Source organism: Triticum dicoccoides, chromosome 7A (genome assembly GCF_002162155.2).
Source record: "Triticum dicoccoides isolate Atlit2015 ecotype Zavitan chromosome 7A, WEW_v2.0, whole genome shotgun sequence".
Taxonomy (NCBI): Eukaryota; Viridiplantae; Streptophyta; class Magnoliopsida; order Poales; family Poaceae; genus Triticum; species Triticum dicoccoides.
Window position 1 is genome coordinate 392,607,467 of NC_041392.1, and position 26,466 is coordinate 392,633,932.

Below are 26,466 nucleotides of genomic sequence, written 5' to 3' on the forward strand. Positions count from 1 at the left end.
TGGAATTAGTACCGGACTTGTTCACTCACACCTATCAAGTAAAGCTTATGGAGTAGCTCGGTGAGGATAGTGGCACAAAACTTTGATGTAAAAATGTTAGCAAGAGTCAATAATGTTGAAAGAGATTCACAAATTCGCAAGTGAAAAAAGTAGACCAATAGCAATGAATGGCACACGGAAACGCACACACGGATAGATAAATGGGGTCGTGCAACCAAGGAATGAGCACAAAATGTGGAATCCACGGAAAAATCTAGTGTTGCACAACTCGAGAGAGACGCTAGCACGATTGCTCAATATGCGGATACTACACTTGTGCACAACCTATAAGATGCAAAATGGATAAACTTTCTATCCCAAGTATGCTATGTATGTATGTTCCGGTGCTTTAGCACAAGATGATCCAAGATGATCGAGTATGATACCATACAATATATTGTAATGCACTATGATGCTATGGCTATTGCTTGCAAGCTTCTTTCCTCTTTCTCTTTTACTTAAAAGCTTATTCTTTTTTTATATGGCCACAATGCGAAATGTACAAACCAAGAGAGCAATTGTGTATATGCGGGAACAATTTTGTGACACAAGGGATGATGTGATACCAAAATGATATGGTATGTATGCAACGGAAGGTGTAGATCAATGATCACTAATGTGCACAAGTAACGTTGCCGGCAATACTCAAATGGCTAGTCTCGATAGGCAGGTAACGCAAAATGGGCTAGGGGTTATCAATGCAATTGCAAGGGGAATATACAATTATGTCATCAAGGTTACGGTCCATGATGTATGATGACGACCTCATGGCAATGATGAGTGGCGGTGTTCTCGGTGTCAGACCATTCCTAATTAGCCGAAACACCTTAGGAAACGGAAAAACCGCGAACTCAAAATCTCAAATGTCAAATGTCAAATTTCAAATGGTGGTAGCGGGATGCGGTGGTGGAATGATGGTTTATGCGAGTAGGTAATGCGGAAGTGGAGGTTATGGTGGTGTACTATACACGATGTTGAAGTTGAGGTCACCGTCCCTAAGTAGCCGAAACACCTTATGAGAGACAACACACAACTCAAACAAGCTCAAACAAAATTGGGTTAAGTTGAGGTGATGGAAATGTATGATCAACGAGGTTATGCAGTAGTGATGGTAGTGGTTGATGAGGAAGAAATCATCCCTAAGTAGCCGAAACACCTTAGGACACTCGAATCACTACTCAAGTAACCACTAATGCTATACGGATCACAATGGGTTAGGTTGTAGAAGCCGGTAGTGGTGCAGCGGATGATGTGGTGGAAGCCCTAGGCAAAGATGCCAAAGTTGAAAAAAATTGATGGAGTCAAATGATGTTGGTCATATTTTTGTGGGATGGGGATGTCAATAGCTTCAAAACAAGCTAACAAACGTCAAAATCGGAGTTCAGATGAATTAGTTATGGCCGAAACAAAAATCAGCCGAAGTTGATATCTACAGGTGTCGGACGTCCGAGAAGTGTCGGATGTCTGGTCGTCGGACGTCCGAAAGTGGTCGGAAGTCCGTGATATCAGCTCGGGATCGGGATGTCAGATTTCCGGTGGAGTTTGGACATCCGTTGGTTCCTGGGGCTTCAGACGTCCAGTAAAGTGTCGGTCGTCTGGTGGGTCTGGGTCAAAGCGAGATGCGAGTTTCGGGACGCGTTTTTGGGCGGAAATTGGGGATTTTGGGGTCAAAATTGATGAGATTTCGTGGATGGAAAGTGGGGAAACTTGGGGAGATGCTAGATCCACTCGAAACCAAGCAAATCCATGGATCAAAATCAACAAAACAACTTCAAACCAACAAATCACAAAAAAAATTGGGGCTATTTTTGGTGGGGGTTTTCGAATTTTAGAACGAAATCAAGCAAAACAAGGCTAGAAAACGATTGGAGGGACTCCAAATACTTGATCAACGTGGCTCATGATACCATATGATGAGGGGCTTACCCAGTGTAGGCCGATCTTTCACAATTGGAGTGCATTCCCTCAAAGAACACGAAGAACGCGGGGAAGAACGGGGAGAAATCACAAGAGGAAACACTCAAGAACAAGTCCAATCACACATCCACTAGACAATCAAACACACAAGATCCACAAGGTACATGAACAACAAAAGGAAAGATACAAGGTAAAGTTCATCTCCAACAGGAGGTCTTGATGGTATCCTAGACGAATCTTCCCGTTAGGGTTCTTGACGATATATCCCATAGGATCTTCTCACATGGAGGTCTTGAACTCCATGGGAGTGGTGGTCTCTCTCTCACACACAAGAGTAGAGGAAGGTAGGAGCAAAGCTCACATACAAATGATCTATCACTTTGCTGACCCTAGCTAGGATGAGGTACGGGGGTATTTATAGTCTAAGTGGGCGAAAGGGTAAGTGGGAAGGGTTACAAGGCCAAATGCCCGTTGTTGCGCACGGGCAGTTACCGGACGACCAGTGGGGGTTGGACGTCCGGTGGCTCAGGAAGGTCCGGACGTCCGGCATGTGTCGGAAGTCCGCTGATTCTTCTCGGGTGTAGCGGAACCGGATTTTTGGAGGTTGTCGGACGTCCGGGCGCTGGGACTTGTCGGATGTCCGGTTGGCATCGGTTGTCCGACCGCTGTAGCACGCATCAGTTGTAGCAGCTCCGTTTCTTCCGTGTTCTCTTACATGCTTCCCTCGCGGATGGTTTAGGTGTTCCTTGGTGCTTGCACTCCTCCTCGTCATCCGTGAAGCTGCGGTAATACCTATGCATGCACATGAGAGGAATGTCAAGTAGTATACCATCCTCGAAGCGGTCAAGTGAACACATGTAAAGGAGATGATTCACCTTTATGTGTGTGAAGTAGATGTCGCATGTATCACTTTCCAAATGGACTCTTGACATGGTGATGTTCGTAGGATGCTCCGCATCACCTCTTTTGGTAGACGTACTTGATGGTTTCGTGCATTTACGGCTTCAGTTGATTCTCGTATAGCTTGTTGGGCTTCAAGGGCTTGTTCCTCATGATGTTGTTTCTCTTATCGAAGGGCATCACCATCTTGTTGCTCTTCTCGATCATGGCATATTGGAGCTTGCTCTTGGACCGGATTCTCATTAGCTTGTTGCCATTGGCGTGCATGTTCGAGGAGACAACCTTATAAACCATTGCCATGCATGGAATGGGTTTTGTGGAGCTTGATGAACTTCATGGTCTTGGCGACGATGCGAACGAGCTCGAGGAGGACTTGCATCCGAAGATGATTGCGAAGAATGTAGACTTGAGTCGCTCTGTCTTGAATAGGACAAAGTGGTAGAAGAGCGATTGACCATCATGGCGCGTATGTCTTCCTTGAGAGTAGCCATCGATGTGTCGAAGTAGTCTCTTGTACGTTTCTTGAATTGTCGCAAGTCAATAGTGAGTAGGTCGATGCGGTCGCCCAATGCTTCATTCTCTTGATGCAAATCTCTTTGTGCATTGAAGAGGTGGTTCTTGGTGACGTGGTTGTTCGGGTCGTCATCTTGCTTGATGAAGAGTGAATTCGAAGAAGTAGTTGGCCTATCTGATAGAGGCGAAGGTGTCACGATGTTCCGATGAGATGGTGGCTATCATTTTCTGCGAGAGTCAACCTAACAATCCGACAATGAACGTGCAAGACATCGTGCCTTAGAAATCGCTAAACCAACTTCCGAGGGGTTATTGACCACGCCGGAGCACGATCGACCTGACCATCAGGGTCTGTTTCCTGCGAGCAAACGAAGAACAAGCAAGAAACTGAGATTGCAACATGGATATTGTGAATATAAGAGGAAAGCTTTATTAATGAAGGTGGGGTTTTGTGACGCCTTTGTCTGGTCGCTGAACACAAACGAAGTACGCGAAGTTGCAGCTATGGCGAACCTTTAATATAAACAAAACCCAAAGTCTAAATGATGCCCTAAGGGTTGTATATATGAAGGAGAGAGGGGGGAATTTTGTGGCCCTTGGAGGAGGGGTCCGAAGCCAACCCTAACTCTTGTTTACCCACACATACGGACTCTAAAAACAGCCTATACTCAAGTATTTCAAAATTACATGGGCCTGGCCCAAAAATAAGGTGATGCAACACCTAGAATAGCCTCTGGATGAAATTTATGAAGTGGCATCTTGTATATTTCGTCCAAGGCTTCATGCACTCATTATGGTGGCATCAAAGTCCTGGAATCATCACTTGTAACTCTGTTCTTGTTCCCCTTGAACATGCCATCATCTCCATGCTTGAACTTGCTCCAAGGTTCAGCTTTCTTGTCCAAGCTAGGCCCTTCATTTGTAAGCAAAACAAATGTATCCAATATAGGTAGAATCATATTCTCATGAACATTAGAATCGTTACCAAGAAACGAAAGTACCTGGTAATTCAATTGGCGTGCGCGAGCTCTAGTAATTGGTCCAGTATGTATAGCAACACGGACTATGGGTGTAACAATGGTATTGATGTCCTCATCATCCTCCCCTTCTTGAAATAAAGTCGTCCTCGACGGAAGGTCATCTTCCTCACCCAAATAAGGCTTCAAATATGCAATTTTAAAAGTGGGACTAACCCCAAATTCTGCAGGCAGCTCAAGTTTATATGCATTATCATTTATTTTCTCTAACACCTTAAAAGGACCATCAGCACGTGGCATTAGCTTTGATTTGCGCAAATTAGGAAATCTATCATTACGCAAATGTAACCAAACAAGATCTCCAGGTGCAAACACAACATGTTTTCTACCCTTATCTCCAGCAAGTTTATATTTAGCATTCATACGCTCAATGTATTCCTTAGTTAACACATGCATTTTTAAAACTAATTCAGCATGTTGTTTAGCATCAAAATTAACCTTCTTCGAAGATGGAAGAGTCAACAAATCAATAGGTGCATGAGGTAGGAAACCATACACAATTTCAAAAGGGCACATCTTAGTAGTAGAATGCAATGAACGATTATAAGCAAATTCAATATGAGGCAAGCATTCTTCCCACATTTTCTTATTATTCTTCAAAACAGCCCTAAGCATAGTACACAATGTTCTATTGACTACTTCAGTTTGTCCATCGGTTTGGGGGTGACAAGTAGTACTAAAAAGCAGTTTAGTCCCCAACTTAGCCCATAAACATCTCCAAAAGTGGCTAAGAAATTTAGTATCACGATCTGAAACAATAGTATTTGGCACACCATGCAAGCGAATAATTTCACGAAAGAACAAATCAGCAACATTAACAGCATCATCGCTTTTATGACATGGTATAAAGTGTGCCATTTTCGAGAATCTATCCATGACAACAAATATGCTATCCCTCCCCTTCTTTGTTTGAGGTAAACCTAAAACAAAGTCCATAGATATATCCTCCCAAGGAACACTAGGTATAGGCAAAGGCATATATAAACCATGAGGATTGAGTCGTGACTTAGCTTTTTGACATGTAGTGCAGCGAGAAACAAAACGCTCAACATCCTGTCTCATCTTTTGCCAAAAGAAATGTGTAGCAAGTATGTCCTCGTCTTCTTCACACCACAGTGTCCCATTAATCCTCCTCCATGCGTCTCCTGCAACAACAAAAGACGAACGGATCTAGCTAGAATGCATAGCTTGTTAGCACGGAACACAAATCCATCATTAACAGCGAACTTGTTCCACGTTCTTACTTCTTTACAATTTTGCATTACATCTTTAAAATCAGCATCATGCACATATTGATCTTTGATGGTCTCCAAACCAAATATTTTGAATTCAAGTTGTGAAAGCATAGTATAGCGACGAGATAATGCATCAGCAATAACATTTTCTTTACCCTTCTTGTGTTTAATGACATAAGGGAAAGTCTCAATGAATTCAACCCATTTAGCATGTCTATGATTCAGTTTAGCTTGACATTTAATATGTTTCAATGATTCATGATCAGAATGTATAACAGATGATGAGGACATCAATACCATTGTTACACCCACAGCCCCTGCTGCTATACATACTAGACCAATTACTAGATCTCGCTCACGCCAATTGAATTACCAGGTACTTTTGTTTCTTGGTAACGATTCTAATGTTCATGAGAATATGATGCTGCCTAAATTGGATACATTTGTTTTGCTTACAAATGAAGGTCCTAGCTTGGACAAGAAAGATGAACCTTGGAGCAAGTTCAAGCATGGAGATGATGGCATGCCAAGGGGAACAAGAACGGAGTTACAAGTGATTATTCCAGGACTTTGATGCCACCATAATGAGTGTATGAAGCCTTGGACGAAATATACAATATGACACTTCATAAATTTCATCCATAGGCTATTCTAGGTGCTGCATCACCTTATTTTTGGGCCAGGCCCGTGTAATTTCGAAATACTTGATTATAGGTTGTTTTTAGAGTCCGTGTGTGTGGGGAAACAAGAGTTAGGGTTGGTTTCAGACCCCTCCTCCAAGGGCCACGAAATTCCCACCTATCTCCTCCATATATACAGCCCTTAGGGCATCGTTCAGACTTTGGGTTTTGTTTAGATTAAAAGTTAGCCATAGCTGCAACTTCACGTACTTTGTTTGTGTTCAACGACCTGACAAAGGCGTCATAGAACCCTACCTTCATTAATAAAGCTTTCCTCTTATATTCGCAATATCCAGATTGCAATCTCAGTTTCTTGCTTGTTCTTCGTTTGCTTACAGGAAACATACCCTCGTCGTCAGGTTGATCGTGCTCTGGCGTGGTCAATAACCCCTCGGAAGTTGGTTTAGCGATTGCTAAGCCGCGACGTCTTGCACGTTCGTAGTCGGATCGTCAAGGTCGACTCCCATATAAAATGATAGCCACCATCCCATCGAAACATCGGGACACCTTCGCCTCTATCAACAAATTATTTGGGCCATAAATAATGTTGCCATATCTCTAAAGTCCGAACAAGAGCATATAATTCTTTATCATAAGTAGAATAATTCAAACTAGGCCCACTCAATTTTTCAGAAAACTATGCAACAGGTTTGCCATCTTGTAATAACACACCTCCTAATCCAATTCCATTAGCATCACATTCAAGCTCAAAAGTCTAATTCAAATCAGGAAGTTGGAGTAAAGGAGCATGTGTTAACTTATCTTTCAATACCGTGAAGGCTTCTTCCAGTGCGGTACCCCAAACAATAGGCACATCCTTCTTCCTGTGCACTTCCCAAGGTTGCCAAACAAACATGCATCATTTAGAGAAATAAAAACAGCACGTAAATGTTCCAAATGTTCCTCCAAAGATCTGCTATAAATCAGTATATCATCAAAATAGACTACCACAAATTGTCCAATGAAAGCACGTAAAACTTCGTTCATTAATCTCATGAAATTACTAGGTGCATTAGTTAACCCACAAGGCATGACTAACCACTCATGTAATCCAAACTTAGTTTTAAATGTTCTTTTCCATTCATCTCCCACTTTCATATGAATTTGATGGTATCCACTACGCAAATCAACTTTGGAGAATATTGTAGAGCCACTCAATTCATCAAGCATGTCATCTAACCTAGGAATAGGATGACAATAACGAATAGTAATATTATTAATGCCTCCACAATAAATACACATACGCGACGTAACATCCTTTTTTGGCACTAGTATAATAGGAACAGCACAATGCCTAAGAGATTCGCGTATATAACCTTTATCGAGCAGCTCATGTACTTGACGCACAATCTCCTTCGTCTCCTCTGGATTGGTATGGTACGGTGCATGGTTTGGCAGCGAGGCACCGGGAATTAAGTCAATCTGATGCTCAATCCCTTGAGTAGGTGGTAATCCCGGTGGCACGTCTTGTGGAAAGATGTCAACGAACTCCTGCAAAATGTTAGTGACAACAAGAGGCAAAAGGAAGGTACATCCTCGAAAGAAAATAATGCCTCTTTGCACACAAAAGCATATCAAACGGATTTGCTAAAATCTAGATCATCAATATCAGATTTGGTGGCAAGTAAACATGCACTTTTCAATTTAATTTCAGAAGAAACACTAGATGGTTTATTATTACGCATCATTTGTTGCTCAAATTCGTTTGCCACAATCTGATTTTCACTCTTATTTTTTCACATGTTTTGCTTTATTAGCTCTATTAATATCATCTTTCAAAATGGAATCAGGAGTCATAGGAAGCAAAGTAATATTTTTATCCTTATGAACAAGAGTATATTGATTGTTTCTACCATGGTGTACAGAATTTTTATCAAATTGCCATGGTCTACCAAGTAATAAGGAACATGCTTGCATAGGTACCACATCACAATCAACATAATCAGCATATGTAGAGATACTAAAATGCACACGAACAGTACGTGTTACCTTAACCTTGCCGCTGTTGTTGAACCATCAGATGTAGTACGGATGTGGATGTGGTCTTGTGGTGAGAGATAGCTTCTCCACCATCTCCATGCTAGCCAAGTTGTTGCAGCTCCATCCATCTATGATGACGCGAATAGAACGTTCCTTCACAACTCCCTTTGTATGGAACAAATTATGCCTCTGATTTTGCTCAGCTTGTGTGACCTGCACAATCAAAACACGTTGAGAAACTAAACATTCATACCTGTCGGCCTCTTCAGGAGCCATGTATTGCGTCTCATGATCAGAATCATCTCCAATGTGTTCTTCACTTGTAATAAGAGCCAAAGTCTCCTCATCATAGTCACTAGCGGACTCATACCCACCATCCTCAGTAGCAATCATCACACGCTTAGATGGGCATTCTCTCGCATAATGACCTCCACCCTTGCAATGCCGACAAATAACATCATTTGTTTGCCATGTTGATGCAATGGATGAAGAAGAGCTATGTGTAGGCCTAGAAGGTGTGCTCTTGGTAGATAGTGGTGGTTGTGCCTGCTTTCTTGTATCACGGTTGGAGGTGGCAGCTGACGGAGGTGTCGGTGCAGCAGAACATGTGGAAGTAGAGGAAGCACGCGGTGTCCATGATGAAGGTCGACCTACAGAAAATTTAGTTCGCGCCAATGTCTGTCGATCCTAGACTTCACGTTCAGCTTTGCAAGCAAGATGGAATAAACAAGTGATGTTATTATATTCCTTATACTCTAGAATGGTCTGAATCTCTTTATTTAATCCACCCATAAAACGTGCAAGCATAGCTTCATTATCCTCAACAATACCACGTCTAATCATGCCAGTTTGTAATTCCTGATAATATTCGTCTACATAATTTTTTCCTTCTCTTAAATGCTGCAATTTTTGAAGTAATTCATTTGATAATATGGTGGAACCCAACGAGTACGTATAGCAATTTTTAAAGCAGACCGAGTAGCTGGAATAGGATATAATCTACAATGTTTAGACCACCAAACACATGCAAAACTAGTGAAAGCACAAACAGCAGCAAGAACACGTCTCTCCTCAGGATATTTTAAACATGTAAAATGTTGTTCAGTCTCTAAATCCCAAGTAAGATATATATCAGGAACATATCTACCCTCAAATGGTGGAATATTTAATTTTAGTTTAGGAAGATGGTCAAGATCTCGTACCTCGGGTGGTGGTGCAGCCCTACCGTTGCGATGATATGCATGAGGACGATCTGGTGGTGGTGGTGCTAGTGGTTGCACGTAGTTTTGATTTTGATCAACCTCATCCTCGTAATGGTCCTCCACCTCTGCAGTAGCAGCAATAGCCACAGAAACATCAACAGTAGGTACAGCAGCACTGGAATTTTGACCAGGCTCAAGGGGAACGCGCAATGCTCGTCCCACTTGATTTGGAAGGCGATGTTGTTGTTGTTGATGATGATGTAGAGGTGCGACACGTGCAACGGACGGTGGTTGTGGAAGACGCGCGAGTACTTCATCGAACTTGGCGTCCAACTTGGTGTCAATTGTCTTCTCAACGTCATCAATACTCTCCAGTGCTTTTCCGAAGGTGGCCATGACGTCTTCTACCTAATAGAGGCATGGGTCCCGATCTTTCGATGAGATGATAACTATCGATTTGGTGGAGACGACTTTGACGATCCGACTACAAACGTGCATGACATTGCACTTTAGCAATCGCTAAACCAACTCTGAGAGGTTATTGACCACGCCAGAGCATGATCAACCTGACCACGAAGGTCTATTCCTGCAAGCAATCGAAGAACAAGCAAGAATATGATAAAGCAATCTGAATATTGCAAATATAGATGAAGTATTGATAATGGTGGGGATCCAGAAGCGGTCTTGGTATGGTCGTTGGACACAAACGAAGTACACGAAGTTGCGTTGGCTAACTTTTAGCTAAACAAATCCCAAGGAAAAAGCTACTAAATGGATCTACTTATATAGGAGCAAGGGGTGACGGTCAAGGAGGTGGGAGGACGTCCCAAGGCAGCCTAAAACCAACCCTAGGCCGTACAAGGCCAATGGGCCCAAGTGGAGGTGATGTAACACCTTTGGACTTGTAGTTTGACTCATATTCTGCTGCAGCATCAGATTGTTTCATCCATAACTCAACGCTCCGGATGAATTTGAAGGTGAATCTAATTGGGTCAAAAAGTGCACGAAATCTACTTTCCAACAAAAAAAGAATCACCCAATTCAGAGTCTGGGTGAAAAGGTTATTGACGTTTTTTGTCAGGTATGTCTGTGCAGTTCGAATCTGAGTCCAGAACGTGAGAGACTTGGACTCTATCTTCTCTTGGCCCAAAAGTGACGTGAGAAGACTTTTTGAACAACACATAAACTTCTCTTTTTCCCTTATCTTCATATGTGGATTGTACAAACGTCTCATACACCTGCAATTAAACATGACACAAAAGTTTGTGAAGTATATTTGTCCTGGATGACATAAATAAATTATTGCATAGTTTGCATAAGAAATCACCTCACAAATATACATGTATGCAATATTTTTTGGTCGTATCCAAGCTAGTCATGTCCTCATTATCCTCCCCTTCTTTAAAACAAAGTCTTCCTTGGTGTTGCTTAATCAGAAATGTGGCTAACAAAAGAGACAAGGTGTACATGTTGTATATGTATATGTCATCCATTTTTACTTCCCTTGGTTTTTGCACATATGATACATGTATACATGAGTAACTTTCATAGTTCATAAAATCTGAAGCCAAAATATTATCACAAGAAGTAGAAGGCATGAAAATATTGCAACTCAGTTTGCACATATAAGTGAAGCTCTTATTCATTTCAAAAGGTTGACAATGTTCATCATTAAACCATCCCAACATTGGTGAATAAACCTTACTTGCATCAAATTTACATGCTACAACATGCTTAAATAAGCAAACATGCAATAAGTCATTGGTCACATAATCATCACCAAGATTGGAGGTCATATCAAAATGATTAAACATTGGCACAATTATTTTCAAATGTATTTGATCCAAATCTGATTTAGTCCCTGATTCACATGGTTCTTTTGCATCAACAGTTAATTCAATGGGTGCACTCAACATTGCTGATATTGCATTTGTTTGATCACATGGCAAAGTCAAATCATCAACATAGTCCTCTAAAATAGGTGATGTGATCAAAGTAGTGGGTAGGTCATCACATGGTGCATTGAAATTGACAAGGCATTCATCATACTCATGTGGAGGTGGAAGATCAGTACCTTTGTCATTACCTTTTATGATCAACACAGATGATGTAGGCACTCTCGGTGGTGATATGTCACATATTGTAGGTAATGTACTCCTCACAACAATGGATGTGGTTGTCATAGTATGCCCAGTAGTTGACGAAACAATCGTATCAACTCTTGGAATGTGCACCGTGCGCTTGTTCTCCTTGTGGGGAACACGTCGTTTTATTTCCTGTTGAGCTTTGCAAGCAAGATGAAACAAATGGTCCATAGGACAACACTCTTCATGAATTAGTATCTCCTGAATATCACGGTTTAATCCTCCCCAAAATCTATCCACAAAATCTTCTTCACTTTCTTCTAAAAATGAGTGCAACAAGGTGGTTTTTAAATCATCATAGTATTTTGATACGGTGTCACTACCTTGCTTGAAATGTTGTAATTTTTTAATCATGCCACGAGTATAATAAACATCAACGAATCTATCTCTCATGACAAGTTTTAAATCATCCCAAGTAGTAGGTATAAAATCAGGGTTTAACCAACAATATTCACTCCACCAAACGGTGGGCGCCAACTATCGGGGTTATGATCCTGACAATGAGTACTAGGGGTACGAATAAGGGGCGGAGACTAGCTACGACGTAGGTGTAACACTCGGTGTTTAACGAGTTCAGGCCCCACTCGGCGAAGGTAAAAGCCGTACGTCTCGTGCCCTGAGGCTTGCTTTCATTTGATGGGTATGGTTATAGAGAGTGAACGTGCCTGGCTATGAAGAGGGGTGCGGCCTCAGCCCCATGTTTCCCACACCGCTAAGGCAATAAATGTCATTGAATGAGTCAGTTACTAGTGTAATGAGCCTGTACTATAGCAGTTACATGTAACAGTAGCTATAAGTCTAATTAGTGGATGACTTAGGATTCCTCGACCGCTGCAGCTCCCATGATGTCCTCCTGTCCTCGATGTCCGAGTGGTGGACCATCGGCCGAGTGATGTGTGATCGTCCGAGTGCCGCAAAGTCGTTCGAGTGAACTTCTTGATGTATGCATCAATATGTTGGCACGATCCAGGGACCTACCTATGATGGTGATGGGCCCCATGTGGGTCCCAAATGATGGGTCCTTGACCCTACCTGTGATAGGTGACCACATCAGTCGGCCTGGCCGGTTGGCAAGGGAAAAATAAGAGAGGGAGCCGGCCTGGCCAGTTGGGCCGGCCTAGTGTGAAAAGGTTGATCCAAATTCCTTCACATGAAAAAATATGCAAGGGGTCTTGGGAAAATATTCAGGGCTTCAAATCAATTTCCAAGGGCATGCAAACTCAAATGGGGCCTCTCTAAAATATTTCAAAGCTCCACAACTTGAATTTGGGTAATTGCAGAAAGAGCATGGATTCAAATATTTGGAATAGATTGTAAGTGTGTTTTTTGGGTGATCCTAAATTAATGGAATATTTTATTCTTGCTCCCTAATAATATTGGGAGGATATGTTCATGGGTTATGATGAGAACCACCATGTGAAACCCCTCCATTTAAATAGATCAAAAGATCTATGCAATTTATTTTGAGTTTTAGTTTTGTTGCAATTTTAATAAAATACAATTAAGAGTTTAGACAACCGAATTTAAAATTAAAGCATGTTGACCTGACAAGCAAAATAATATAGAACAAACATTATAATAATTATTATGGAAATAATATTTATATATGGTCCTGGTCTGTTACAACTCTCCCCCACTAACAAGAGATCTCATTTCGTGATCTGGATAGATAAAGAGGAAGATGTTATGCTATAACTTGCTTCTTTGACAAAAGAGTGAGAACAAAAAACCTAGTAGGTTGAAAATCATGAAAAGGGCACAAAGGGAGACGAAAGAACATGAAACACTCTGGTTTAAAACAGAAACAAGGAACACCATGAGAACCTTGTGAATATTGAAAAACTTTGAAAGAATGCAACAACACGTTGCTTCCGGAACAATTGATGGAAAGGTAGATACTTAGGACCATTTTAACAGAGAAAAAAAGCAAGATGGCAAAACTAGACTTGAAAAGAGCACCTAGGAACATTGGTTGAAATTTTGTTATCTAAAACTCAACAAGAGAAAGATACCCTTCACGTGGTCTTTGGCAGCATCGCTCATTTCGTCGACTCGATCGGCCACCTTGGTCAGTTCGAAACCTTTGCTCCAGGCTAAATCATTAGATTCAGCAGCATAGAGTACACCGCAGATTCCCAGGGAGAGTTGGTCATCACGAGCTGGGTATCAAACCAAGTCGAGGATTAAGCCTGAACCGGTGACTTTGAACCCGACATTCAATCTGGCTCAGTTTGAGCGTGAAAATCCCTCATCAGACTCGACCTTGATTCGAAGCATGACATCACCTCTGGTGACCTTAATGTCAGATCAGGAAAAGATGGAAGGGGAAGGGTCGAGGCCCATGTCAGGTCGGATCTTACAGAAACTTCCTCTGGCCCCGGTGATAGAACGACAACGTGGGAAACTTCTTCTGAACAATGTTAGATCAAATTCAAAAGCTCGCAATTTTAGACGACCTAGTCTCGATGTACAATCGGATCAAGGAATCCCCAGGAAAAGTCATTTTTTCCGGCCCACCCACCAGCCATCTCATCGATGACCTAACCGAAGTCCTCGAGAGTGCCTCTAACAAAGTCGAAGATATGGAACAGGAGATTGGGATTCCTCAGATAGCCCGTCAATAGCCATCACACCTCCTGGCAAGTGGACGGTGACCTCAAGCTATGACAACTATATGGCAGGCACCCCCGATCGCAACAACAGGGGAGGTGGCAATGGCAACAAAAACAATAACGAGGGATGAAGATGACAACAAGCGGGGAATAACAACAATGGCGAGAATGTCAATCCCAATGACAGCGCAGATGAGCCTCATAGCGATCTCGGTCCCAGCAACCACGACATTTTGAATGAGTCACTCGGCAACTCGAATCATGATGCGTTAAGGCTAAGATTGGCTGGCACGGCCCGAAAGATAACCAGTGAGAAGCAATGCCTCCGTGAAGGCGCACAATACTTGGAGGACTGCTGAAACGAGCTCTTCCAGACCGAAGAGGTTCTCAAAGCTAAGGTGCAATAGGTGACAACCAATAAAGCGCCACCAAGCTACTACAAGAACCTCCTAAAGGATCCGGATGCTGTTGCCGACCACAACGCAATATCCAAGTGCCAGTGGGCCAAAGACCACTGAGACACATGGAGGAACGATACCGACTTGCGTGCGCCCGGGGGGTCGGAACATCAGCATACCTGCGTCACCATGTCTAGTGACATGGGTGGCCCAAAACGATCTCTAGTTCTGCACCAAGGACAGCCATCATCCTCCGCCTAACGACCCATCTCCTCGAATGATCTACCGACCTAGGCGTTGCCCGAAAGCATTTGTTGAGTAAGCGGGACCTATGGCTTTGATGGAAAAATAGGGACCAGCACGCCTACTCCAAATACAGATATGTGGGAAGCTGTGATGCTAGTCACACAATCGACAGTGCCCATACTCTAGGCAGCTCATCTGCAGCACATCCGCACTTCTTCTCAGATCGGGTGATTGCTCACAAGCTCCTGATGGGCTTCAAGATCGTCAACATCAAGAAATATGACGGCTCGACAGACCCTTCGGTTTGGATCGAGGACTATATTCTTGTGGTTCACATGAAAAACAACAATGATTTACACGCCATAAAATACATGGTGCTAAATTGAAGGGCTCAACTCACACTGGCTGCACACTCTGCCACCTGGGTCGATCGACTAATGGGCTGCACTCGAGGCTGAGTTCATGTCAAATTTCCAGGGCACCTAAGTTAAAAGCCCATGGATATCAATGATCTGGCCCTTGTAGTGCAGAAGTCGGGCGAGCCCATACGCAAGTTCTGGGATCATTTCCTTAAAAAGAAGAATGCAATCATCAATTGTAACGACACTGAAGCCCTTGCGGCATTCAGGAATAATATCAACAATGAGTGGCTTTCTAGAGACTTCGGTCATTATAAGCCGAGGACCATGGCCAAACTCATGGTCATGATGACCAAATTATGCGCCGGAGAGGACAATTGGCTTGCCAAGAACAAGGGGCAGAATGGAGCCCCTGGCCCACCCGAGGTACACGACGGGAATGAAAATCCACGACGCAACCGAAGGAAGAAGCATCGCAACAGAAGTGACAGCGACACTGAGGGCGGCAAGGTCAATGTAGGGTTTAGCAACTAGCACCATGGCGGCGGGACAAAGAAGAAAGCCTTCCAGGGAGAAAGGGTAGCGACTCTGAGCTGGAGAAAATCCTGGATCAGCCATGTGCCATACACCTAGGTACAACAGACAAGCCTGCCACCCACACAAATCGGAATTGCTAGGTCATCAAGCAAGCCTCGTGAGCTGAAACAACAACCTAGGAAGAAAGTCAACCCTATAATCATGATAAAGAAGACAGGTAGCAGCCTTGACCATGCAACGCTGGCCAGAAAAATTCCCTCCAAAGTGAAGGATGCCACATGATTTATGCATCCCACTTCACCAAAAGGGAATAGAATCGCGCGCTCTGTGAAGTGTACGTCGTGGAGCCCAAGGAACTGAAGTATAACCCGTGGTCAAAAATTCTGATCACGTTCGATCGTCGGAGCCCCCAACAAGTGACGAGGATCATAATGGATGGCAGCAGTAGTCTCAACCTTATTTACACCAACAATGAAAAAGATGAAGTTTGACTCATCCCGCATCCAGCCTGGTGAGACCAAATTTAGGGGCATCATCCCAGGCACGGAGGCCCAATGCCCCCAATGCATAATCATCCCAGGCACGGAGGCCCAATGCACCCAATGCACAGGGAGTGTCACACTTTATGTGGTGTTCAAAACTCCCGACAACTATCGTATCGAGACTTTGACCTTCAACATAGTCCCTTTCCGGAGTGGCTATCATGCATTGCTCAGACGAACTACGTTTGCATCGTTTCACGTCGTGACACATTACGCATACATGAAATCAAAGATGCCAGGCCCAAAAGGTGTCATTACTATCTATGGCGATGCAGAACGACTGCTCCGCATTGAGAAACGAACTTTGGCTTTCACCGCGAAGGCCCTGGCTGCCGAGGATCTATCCGGAAGCAAGGTCGAAACAGACAACATGAGCCCCACGAAGCGCTCCAAGTCAACTCTGTGCAATTCCCGTAGCAATATCGGCGAGCCTCAAGTTCATCTGGAGGGTCGGTCTTTGATAACCTCGCTGGGAATTGATCTGGACCCCAAATAGGAAACGTGTTCCACAAGTTCCTCCACAAGATTTCGGATACCTCTACCTGACATGTATCTAACTAGATGAATACGCGCGCTTTGTTGCGCCGATGATTATAGTGATGATCTGTTAGTGACATCTTCCCTTATTTTAATGTGCTCAGTTGAAATGGTCAATGCGATAAAAGACCATGTGTGCGGTCTGCTCACACAGCAAGGGGGCACGAAAATGCCATTCCCACAAAAGCACCGGAAAATTATATCAAAATGCAGATCAACCATTTGTTTATATTGCAACCGTATGAACAAGATATATATAATCTGTAAGAAGACCAACTTTGGTGATTCATTTAAATCCTTAGTACCAGCCTATCATTTCTTCTTTCACCTTCTTAAGCATGATGTAGCTACGGTGTACCACTGAGGAAGAAGTTTCTTTTAAGTTGTTCAGAAGCTTGCCAAGCTCATGTATCTTGTTCTCAGAACCTGTTAACCTAGGAGTTGCCCACGTACCTCTTCTCTTAATGAAGGTTCCAAACTGGTGTCTACAAAAAAAGAATATGTTGTCAGTTTTAGAGTTTTAATGTAAAAAATGCCAATAACAAAATCTATCAACCTAAGGACAGAAATAACTTATCTGTATACTTTATCTTTCAATCAAGTAAATTGTTGCAATAAGAAACTACCATCAAATAGTATAAAGCTTGATGCGGAAAAATAAACCTCACCATCTCATCTGCTAGATGCTAAAAGCTAGTCTAGTTGTTGTAATTTGCACCTTAGATGTGTAGTCAACCCACGGTCAAAGAAACATCACAAATTTAAGCAAGAAACATCTTCGAAGGAAAGTGGTGGGTGGCTACCATAGTCCAACAATAGCTGATGCAGCCTACGGGAAATTATATCCATGGCGGATGCGACAACCCATGCCAAAATCCATGGCAGTAGTGAGGCTAGGGGTTGAGCTTGTGCACACAGTTGCCTCCCTCCATGTCGCGAGACACCACCGACCACAATTCAGGTCGCTAGCCACCGCCCGGGTGCTTGCGACGTCCACAGCCACATAACCGGCCCCGCCGGTAAAGATCTCACTGCCACCTTCGAAATCGAAGGGGGCGCCGCAACCTCGACGAGGTGGGCGGTAACGACGGCGAGGGAAGAGAGGAGAGGATGGCACCTACGATGGCTAGGGTTTTCATCCCTAGGTCGCTGCACACGAGGCTACACGGGGTACGCAGGAGAAGGCCATGGACCACGGCTGGCGGCTGGAGGAGGAGCGCTCGTGTGCTTTTTTTTGGAGAAGGCTTGTGTGGGAGCTTCGTGGGAGGGCAAGGAAAGCCCACGCCAAAACAAAACCGACTATGGGGGAGGCCCATATGGCGGCTAGAAATCAACGACAGAGGACCTGAGAGAGTCGTATCCTCTATAGTCGGCTGTGGCTGGATAACACATGGATGGACACGTTTACACCTGTGTGATTAGAAAATAATGCTCACCGGCTGACAATCGGGGACTATGGCATCACCACAGCCCAAGTCGATGAGAACTCTCGATTTTTTGGGAGCTTAGTAACTGTACTTTTATGCCAGGAATCCCAAAGGAATTAGCGGAGCACACCTTTAGCATTACTACCGGCTTGAGGGCGGTAAAACAGACGTTACGCCAAACCTCAGGACCTAAGCATCACTAGTAAGCTTGCACGTGCACTCTCGATTAGTACAAAAACAATATAATGAGCAAATGAAATGATGAGACAATCAATTTTATTATCTGAGAAGCACCTACTCTCAATCATGCACACATAAGTAAACTACAAAAACCATGCATTCAAGATCACTAATATTAATTCATCATCCTTGGTAAACTGTTAAAAAGATAAACAATTGCTCACAGAACAGACTGGGTAGGAATCTATACCTAATATTAAAAGACGGAGGCTTTCATAGTTCTCCATACGTCATCCTTTTATATCCATTAATTGTGTGCTAACCATAAAAATTGATGGCCGAGATTTGAAGCATATATATTACGTTACATGTCTAAGTTATATGTGGACCTGACACGTGTCTAAAGTTATATGTGGACCTGGCGCGTACAAAGGTGCGTGAATAAGACATTGGAAAAAAGAGAGGAGATTTTCTTTTTATAAGTTTAGATCGGCATATGCAGAACACGTATGTGTGATATAGTATAATCAATAACCATCATCGAAGTGTCCTACATAAAAACAACAGAGTTTCTATCCGTACGTCTAGCCGCCAGGCACACAAACTCCCCCTTGTTGAGCGTCTTTGAGTAATTTTGATTTTTTTTTTTAAGCCAATCGACTGGGCCTTCACGTGGTTGCTTTCGTCGCTCACCTAGGCTGTCACCTGTGCTTAGAATTATCTGGATTTCGTGTTAAATAGTCCCACCTCAATCCCATAAGCTTGTTCTTATCAATTTATATACATTTGCAGATCATCAGTAATATCAATCAACCTCCTCAAGAACTACAAACAGACTGCCCAATACAGAGGAGAGAGCACCCACAGCCAGGCAATGAGAGAGAAGGTGAATTTGAGGAAAGAGGAGAGAGGCGGACACAAAATCTGAATCAGAATTTGCCAGAAAATTGACGCCAAAAAATTATGAAGATTCGCTAGAAAATTGGCACAGCCCCGAGGAACGAAGGAACAAATCCTTGGTTAAAATCAATGCGGGACTCGCTCGGACAGTGGAGCCTTGGAGACGAAGCGAGCCGAGGAACCGGGGAGGGATCCGGCGGTGGTCGTTGACGCACGGACGTAACAAAGGGGACGGGATCCGGCGGCGCAAATCCTTTGGAAAAATCAACACGGGCACTCACTCGGGCAGTGGAGCGTTGGAGACAAAGGGAGTCCGAGGAGCCACAGCGTTCCGATGGGCAGTCGTTGACGCACATACGAGAAAGATGGGATCCGACGGCGGCGGGTCCAGATCTGTTCTGGGACAGGGGCGCCGAAGACTTAGGGTGCGTTTGGTTTCTTAGCAAAAGTCGTTTTTGCCTTGCTAGGCTAGGCTTGCCCTTTGGTAGTGCAAATATATCCTAGATTTTGGAGGCAGCTAGCCTTGCTCGGCTAGAAAATCCTCGCTCGCGGGGAGAGCCGATTCGGCTCGCCCTCGACGGCAAAGCCGGAACGCGCGAAAAAATCTAGGCGGAACTCTCCGGGTGGATAAGTCCGTCTGCAACAAATCCCTAAATCTACGTTCTCCACTCCGACCTCCTCCTCCACTTTCCCCTCCGATTTTTGCTCATCCCAATGAAATCCTCCGAAGCTGCAGAGATAAATCGAGCGAGTTGGCTCAAGTTGCTTTCCACGATTAGCTGAAGGCGCATCAGATTTGACAGGGAAAGCTTACATCCGCTTTGCTCAAGTCTGCGTCCTCCCCCATCCGCCTTGCTCAGGTCTATGTCCGCCTCATCTCTTGATTCTCCTGTGTATGTGTGTGCACTTTTCTTGACAATAGATTAGCTGGTTCAGAAATTGATTAGTATTAGAAGCAACAAATCGTAAATACTATCTTTCTATACTCCCCGTCATCTTATCCAAGGCTGGATTCTTGTTGGGTGACCTGGCTTCGGGATTAGATTGGTACGGCTAAGGTGACAGCAAACTGTAGTATAATGCCACTGTGGCGTTGCGGTTGGGAAGAATACTGTTGTTGACAGGCACCCAGCTCTTGATTTTTATTCCAAACCAGACTCCAATTGAGTAGCTTATAGGAGTGCATGACAGGAATTGATTTTACTGGAACATGTATGATGCATCTGCATCTGAATCCTTAATTTGGTTTGTACTGAATATGCATACAGAGCTATCTACATAGCAGGCATCTGAACTGATTCATTAGTTCTGCGTATGTATTTTCTAGTGCCTGCATCTTATTTTCATTTATATCAACAAAGGTTTGTCTACGGTAGTCCTGGACTGTGTATATACTACGTGTTGTGTGGGTTATTAATATTTGATCTTCTTTGATTTATTTATAGATGGACGACAGTGCGCAAATTAACAGAAAAATTGCGTTCTTCAATGCTTTTGTAGTGGCATATTGTTCATTGATCATATATCTAAGCAACTCTAGTCACCCTACAAGATACTCATTATTAGAGAGAAATAAATAAAGAATGGCGTATCTACGAAAATTGTATTGCGGTGAGGAGAAACACTGCATTGGCGAATTGCGCATGGGAAAATCAGTGTTCTTCAAACTGTGTGATAAATTACGGAGTATGGGTCCACTTAAAGATACATGGCATTGTACTGTATAGGAGCAAGTTGCCATGTTCCTCACTACAGTAGGGCATCATAAGAAAAATATCGACATTAGTTTGTATTTCACAAGGTCAGGTGAGACAGTGAGTCATTACTTCAACAGAGTTTTATTTGCAATTGGGAAACTTGGACCAGAAATGCTTAGGCATCGAACAATTGATACACCATCAAAGATTGAAGGCAACCCACGATTTGATCCGTATTTTAAGGTATAGTATAGTGTCCATCTAGTTACCCATAAATTTTAAAATAATTTCATAGTGCAGTAGGTGTATTACTAATTAATTGTTACTTGGATGTTTAGGACTGTATTGGTGCTATTGATGGTACACATGTTCCATGTAACGTTCCAACTCGGATAGTCGACAGATTTCGTGGCAGGAAACCATTCCCTACCCAAAATGTTCTTGCGGCGGTCGACTTTGATTTGTTATTCACTTATGTTTGTGCGGGCTAGGAGGGTTCGGCCCATGATTCAGCTGTTTTACGACATTCTCTTGAGCATCCAAATGGCCTTAGAGTCCCTGAAGGTAGGCCCCTGCATTTGTTACATATGAACATAGAACATATAGAGTGAATGAGTGATTAGTTGTTGATAATGTCATGTTAGGTAAATACTATCTTGCGGATGCGGGTTATGCAGCTAGGAGAGGATTCCTACCACCGTTCCGTCAAACTCAATATCATTTGCGTGAATGGAGGGGTAATAATAGACCCCGCACCCAGAATGAGCTATTCAACTTAAGGCACTCATCCCTTCGTACTACCGTTGAAAGGCATTTGGAACATTAAAGAACCGTTTCAAAGTTCTGACAACTAGGCCTTACTATCCCTTTCCTTCACAAGTATGAGTCGTCATAGCATGTTGTATCCTTCACAACTGGATATTACTAAACGGGGGTCCTGATGAACTAGTCTACATTGAGCACAACTGGTTTGAGCAATATCCAAGATCAGCTGGCCGTGTCCAACGGGATTTACGTGAGAAACAAATGGAGGTACTTAGAGATAGGGATACCATGGCAGCCAATATGTGGAGAAATAGGCATAATGTTAGACGTGGTTGATTTTTTTCAAGCTTTATGTACGAGTTTCTTGATTTTAAGTTGTATTACCACTTAGAAGAACAACTTGTGTGTTTTCTTTGTTCAACTTGTAACTATGATTTATTTCCCTTGGTACGAGTGGCAATGCGATATGCATCTCAGAGGTGTTATTCTGTCTTTGAATTATAAAATTTAATTGATGCCATAGGGATATGGCAGGTAACAACATGGTGTGGCAGCCCCAAGTTGTAGATGAAATGCTACGTTACTACAAAGAGAAGATTCAGTCTGAGGGAAAACAATTTGTCTTCAAAGAGACACATCATGAGGAGTGTGCAAAACAAATCAATGCAAAGTTTACCACCGCCTTCACACAAAGGCAAGTTTATCACAAGTTCCATAAGCTGAAAGGTCAATGAAAGATCATACTAGAGGCGAAGAACTTAAGTGGTGCCAATTTTGATGATGTCAACAAGATAATATTATATGATGAAACTGAAGTTGTTCGGATGAAGAACGTGAGCACTACTTCTAAATTTTGTCAAACTATATTTCCGTCTTGTATTATGTTTTGTCTTTTATAACTAACAGTTTCATGCTTCCTTCTCTCTTCCAGAACAAAGACAAAAGGGCAAAATATATCAATGTGCCTATTGCCAACCAGGGGCGGAGCTAGAAAATTTGGCCATTGGGTTCACTCCATGACTTGTTGTGAGAACTTGGTACTAATATGTGACGTGCAAAATCTAATTTTAAATTATCCTACAACAAAATTATTGCACCCAAAAATATATAATGAATAAAAAAATGGTGCATTAAAAACTAAAAAGTGCAAGACATACCGGTTCAATAAAATTATAAAATCACGTATTTACATACTATAAATAGAGTAGTATGAAATAACTTTGTAGCTCCAGCTATAGCTTATATCTTCCTAGAACATTGGAAAAATGGCAAGTTAGTTTGACAAGTTTGGAATAAATACTATCAAGCAAAAGAATTTTGTAAAGGCACTCACATTTTAGAGTGTCCCCTTCCGATCTTTCATCGCCTAAAAAAGATTAAACACTGCATTATTAGTAATGGTAGAAAATTTATCTTTCTCGACATAGACAATCACTCATGAACTGATCATCCATTTTGTAGCACAACTTTTCTTTTGACAACATCTCGGTGATGTTGAAGTTGCCAATCAATAACATAATTAAGACACTCAATTCGGTAATGTTGAAAGTTCTGCCTTATTGTTTTTTTGGCCACCACCATATTCATCAAACAAATCTCGATTAAATCTCCGTTGATTATCTCCAATCAACAGACGTCTTTGGCCACCAATGAACAAGTGGCGTCCATGTTGAAAGGGAGGCCGATGACTGCTATTCAAGAGTTTGTGCGGCGCTGGGTCGGTGATAACTTTCATGAACACGTTCATGTTGCTCCTAACGTGTGATTCATTTTGCTGTAAATTTTTAGGATTATTTTGAATGTCTTCCAGCGTCGTCTCCTAGGGAAATAATGCCCATGCCTCATACTTGCATGTAATGATGTCATTCAGTTTTTCATTCCTGGAAAATAAGCTTGTTACTCAAAAAAATTATCAGTCAGTGTGTTTGCAAAGTGTGTTAAATTTATAATCATCAAGTTGCGTCGAATTTTTGCATGACTATTTACAACTTGATCTTCTTGTAGTCATTTCTCTGTTTCACTGGAGTTGTTTTCAACGATATTGTACTGTTGATGCATTTGTTATAAGCTAGATGTATTTGAATACTGTGAAGATATTGTACTTTGCCCGCAACACAACCAAACGACTAGCTGTTGGCCCTTGCTAGCAATGGCATTGAACTAAACGTGCAGCTAAGGCAAAGGTAGCCCATCCGAGCTAACCTAGCCAGGCTAGCTCAGCTATGGGCAAGCTGGGCAATACAATCAAACGCACCCTTAGCTAGCTACATCGGGCAAGGAAACGGGCAGATGATGAAACGAGAGAGAGAGAGAGAGAAATATGGGGACGATAGGAATAGAACAAGCGAGAGTTCAAGAATGTGAATGGATAACTCCCTCAATCTGCCTGTACACGTGATGGTTGTACGTACGTGGCGGCCACTCACCAGAACACATGAGGTGTTGGTAGATTTTAACCGAGGGATTGTGGACTGTATACTTAGGTTATATTTAACCTAAATTTCATGGGATGTGCACTCCACCAGCATCATTACCACACACTACCCCAATACAACAAACGCTACAGTTCCACAAGATCTGTTTTATTTTTCCGTTTGTTTTGTGTTTGTCTAGACTCATTTCTAACTCAAATTTGAGGGAGATTTAGGTCGAAGCGGACACATGCCGGATGTCCATTTGTCCATCCATGTCCGCACACTGGCCCTTATGGCAGCGAAACAAATTCAACTTTTCCCCACCTACCCCTCTTTTCTTTCTCCTTTCTCTCTCGAGCCATCGGCCCCGCTACCCCCGCCTCCCAGCAGCAAGAGGTCGTGCATTCAAGATGCTCCGTCAAACGAACCAACTCGTTGACGAGCCCCTTCCAGCTGGTGGCGGCCAGGTCGAGGTCCACGTTGCGGCGCTGCGCGTGCAGAGCAAATCTCTCTGGGCCGGCGGTGTGAACGACAACGCGGGGTTCACCATGGCGTCGCACGTCGCCCCGGCCCCGTTCACCCACCATGTCGAAGAGCGGTTTCGCTTCACCTCCTTGGCCGCTCTTTGGCGAGCCGTGCGGGTACTCACTTGCCGTCCCAGTGACCGCACTGATTCCCCTGGTGGTCACGTTGGTCGCCCTGGTGGTCGCGCTGGCCGCACCGATGGTCGCGGTTTTCGCCCCAGTGGCCGTCCAGGAATAGTAGCTGCATGGCCATTGAACTGCGGGCGCTCAGCACGCTGGTCCGTGTGGAATTCGGTAGCCTCTCGCCATCTTCGTCGTCGCTGGTGGCAGGCGGTGTCATCCCTGAGCCCCGTTGATGTTGTGTTCGTTCCAAATGAGTCCTCCGCGTTGGTTACACTGGATGTGTCCGTCTGTCCATTTGGATACCCAAACGACAAAAGCGGACAAAATCCGTGTCCATTAGGTACATGCATTGGAGTCGGCCTAAGATGGCTGAACCGCAAAAGCATTAACGCCGTTTCTGGATTGGAGTGGATAAATAATTGCACAGAGTAATTGTAGTTTTTTTTCATTTGCCGGTTGGGTAGGTGGGCCAGGTTAATTTTGAATCTAATTTAAATTGCTTACGAGATTTCGGTAAGAATTTGATACATTCTTAAATAGTTGGGGTTTAAGCATACACCAATCGTTTCAGATGGAGTTGCTTGCGGAGGGTGGTCCTCGCGTCTAGCTGGATAAGATTAGCTTTTTAAGTTTTAAACATTTTTTTGTGTTGGCGTTGTTTATAATATGTGTGTCATGCTAAAGATTTCTTGTGGTGGAACCAACTTATCATGGTTCAACTCCTAGACTTGGCACCGATACTCGCATTGTCCTGGATATATTTTAGGCATCCCGGCCATATTCATTCGGTGGGAGAAGATGTTCTCATCGACTACGACATCGCCTGTGCAGGCTTCGTCAGTCTCAAGATGTAGTGTCGGCTCAGTATCTCAAGGCGCCCAAAAGCGTAGGGTGCGCGAGCAGGCGTGCCTAGGATGAGTGTATGTGCATGTTTGTGTGGGCATCTACATTATATTGTGTTAAAAAAAAGAGGTGTGTCATTCGGGGAAAGAAGCTAATCGCCTTGGGATTAGCAATATTTAAACAAGATTTAATCAGGTGAACCCCGTGAGCTTTTGTTTCCGAGGATAGAGGATAAATGGCAACACAAATACGGTACTCCCTTCGTCTGGAATTACTCGTCGTCCGGAATTATTCGTCGCATAAATACATAAAAATGAATGTATCTAAAACTAAAATACATCTAGATATATTCATTTATTTGACAAGTATTTCCGGACAAAGGGAATACCTCATAGTATTAAAATAGAGGACGTGCACATATGTGTGTGAGCTGTCTTCCAACATGCTTACTGAGTTAGGTGCGTATTTATTTTCTCCCATTACAACGCACAGGCATGTTTACTAGTATAACATAAATGAATAGATATTGTCTCATCTTCATTGAGATGCCTTCACCAAGATTACGTTCTCTACTTCATCATCTTTATCCTGAGTCATTACTTAAAAGTTATTAAGTTGTTCAATGATCAACACACAATATCAGATATAAATAGTACTCCTTCTGTAAAAAAATATAAAAGCGTTCAGATAATGATCTAAACGCTCTTATATTTCT

General features: G+C 43.1%; 2 long non-coding RNA genes across 2 annotated transcripts; one reads left to right on the forward strand and one right to left on the reverse strand.

Annotated features, from left to right (window-relative positions):
- Positions 1-17,053: 17,053 nt before the first annotated feature.
- LOC119327471 lies at positions 17,054-18,123 on the reverse strand. Its single transcript, XR_005158523.1, has 2 exons — positions 17,682-18,123; positions 17,054-17,363 (listed from the first exon to the last, which is right to left on the reverse strand). It is a non-coding gene; the product is annotated as an uncharacterized LOC119327471 (long non-coding RNA).
- Positions 18,124-19,574: 1,451 nt separating this feature from the next.
- On the forward strand, positions 19,575-23,111 carry LOC119332273. The gene is made up of 3 exons (XR_005160888.1): positions 19,575-20,245; positions 22,382-22,680; positions 22,779-23,111. It is a non-coding gene; the product is annotated as an uncharacterized LOC119332273 (long non-coding RNA).
- Positions 23,112-26,466: the final 3,355 nt, after the last annotated feature.